Raw genomic sequence first — 2,311 nt, 5'->3', positions numbered from 1 at the left:
GGGGGGGCGGGGACCCGCCTTCCCTTGGTCGTCTCAGAGTTATGATGCTTCCTATTTTTTGTTTTTTCCCCCCCATGGTATTTTCTAGACTATCGACGAATCGCTAGCCGATCCGTCGTCACGATCGCGTTTCTCTCGACGAAGAGCGAGAAGCGAATTGGCGGGGAATTGATGGGGCTCACGGGCAAGCGGCTCAAAATTGCTGCGCGACTGGCTAAATAGTAGGAAGATAGTGAGACACCTAGGCCGGGTGCTCCGAGGGGGGAGCGGGGCGGGGGGGAACTCTAGCGCCGCGGTCCGGCCGAGGGGTCTGCGGGGGGGGGGGGGGGGACCCTGCGTTCCCAGCATAGGGTTCGCGGGGGGGGGGGGGGGGGGCGGGCGGCGGGGGGGCGGGGGGCGGGGGGGGGGGGGGGGGGGGGGGGGGGGGGATCAGGCGAGCGCGTCGGGGCATGTTCGATAAACAAATGCCGCCTCGCGTCGATGTTCGGCCGATAGTATTTATAAACAGATGTCATTTCACACCTCAGATGCGAGCGAGCGGCTATAATTTATGACCTGCGACTAGTGTGACGCCGCGGTCCTTTTCACTTTTCTTCGTAGGAAGAGTCGCTTATCGGGGTTTCGCGGCGCCATTCGGTTATGGCGTCGCGCGTTACAAAGGCGAGCGCTGATGACAGGCAGCTAGATTTTATAAACACTAGACGACATAAGCGCAGCAACGCGACTCAATTTCTATGGGTATCGACGAACGTCGATGACAGAATTTATAAACGAATATCATCTCGCACTGCAGATGGTCAAGCATCGATGGCCGACATAGGTACTTGACCAAAAATTTTAGGCGATTTAACCGTCGCGGTACGTTAAAAAAAAAACTCCGAGATATATGAGGTAATAAAAAGAAAGTTGGCCTGGGAGTCTCTCGGAGACCCCCGCTGTGCATGTCTAGGGTCCCGATGTCCTCTTTACGCACGGTGTTTAGGAAAATTTATAGGTTTTTTGGCGAACATGTGGGTCACAGGTTCACTAGGTCATGTTTTTTTGCAGCACCGATCGGTTATGACGTCGCGCGTTATTTCCTTCTTTCCTTCTTTTCTTCTTTCTTCCTCTCGAAAAGGACCGTCTTCTCGTTCGCGTTCTCTCTCGCGCGCAATTCTCTCTCTTTCTTATTCATTAATTGGACTACATTCCCTTCTCTAAAAACTAATTTTTTAAATATATTAAATATGTATTGAACCATACCATAAGAATTTTAATACTTCAAAAATCAAAATATTTTTTAAAATAAAGAAGACTAATAATGCAGCTTATATTTAAGTATCTGAAAATATTCTTTAATCTACATAATTATGTATCGCAAATATTTTGATGATTTGTAAATATATTTTATTATATATATTAAACTATGTAAGGAAGGGGAGAAAGAAAAGGAATAGATATTATAATTATTTAATATTTTTTTTCTTTTTATTTTAAGAAAAAATGTATATCATAAAATAAAAAAAATTATAAGTGCAGTATATCTATAGACAATCGAGCATGTGGAGGATCTTCACCTGAAACACACAAATGCAATAATGATTAATATAAAGCAATGTTTATTCAATATTTTGTATTGGAAAAAACAAGTAATTTACCAGTGTTCTTCTTCTTCCTCTTCAAAGGCCTCCATATCGAATAAACGACGTAATCCGAAAATATCGCCGTCCCCGGAAGTTTCCCAGATTACAGCGTTGTTTTCCTGGTCATCCGTCCTAAACCAACGCACCCAACGCTGGCGCGCCAAATTTATGAATCCTCGTATGTTAATCTCATGCATGTATATAACGCGCTGAAAACAGAATAAAAAATTTAAAAAAATGTAAAATTTATGAATATTTTCATACGTACCGGATTGCGAGGGATCCGAATCCTCACCATATTATTTATCGCTATTTCAACTACGGGCAAGTTGCCTACCCATATCCACTGTAACAAAAAAGAATAACAATTAAAGTAATTTAAATCGACCTGACTGGCAATATATATAACGGTCTTTTCGATATGAAAAAAAGAATGATTATTTTAAATATTTAAAAATTATTAAAAATATTTTAAATATACAATTATGTAAACTTACTCCTGCAGCTGGATATGTAATTTCGATATGGTCTTCTATTCTTTCCACACGTTCGGCCATAATTGTAATTTTAGATATGCAAATATTTTAAAAATAACAACAAAACTTGTTCAAAAAGAAATCACTAACTTTTGCGAAATTTTCATGAAACACGTCCGAACTGCTCGGGAACTCGACGAAACTGAATTTACG

General features: G+C 41.9%; 1 long non-coding RNA gene across 1 annotated transcript; it reads right to left on the bottom strand.

Annotated features, from left to right (window-relative positions):
* Window positions 1-1,477: 1,477 nt before the first annotated feature.
* Window positions 1,478-2,007, bottom strand: LOC139784476 (uncharacterized). The gene is made up of 3 exons (XR_011721570.1): window positions 1,891-2,007; window positions 1,638-1,831; window positions 1,478-1,556 (listed from the first exon to the last, which is right to left on the bottom strand). It is a non-coding gene; the product is annotated as an uncharacterized lncRNA (long non-coding RNA).
* Window positions 2,008-2,311: the final 304 nt, after the last annotated feature.

Source organism: Temnothorax nylanderi, unplaced genomic scaffold (assembly GCF_030848795.1).
Source record: "Temnothorax nylanderi isolate EJ_2023f unplaced genomic scaffold, tnyl_v1.0 TNYL_tig0634_pilon, whole genome shotgun sequence".
Taxonomy (NCBI): Eukaryota; Metazoa; Arthropoda; class Insecta; order Hymenoptera; family Formicidae; genus Temnothorax; species Temnothorax nylanderi.
This window is presented reverse-complemented; position numbering and strand designations above follow the sequence as displayed.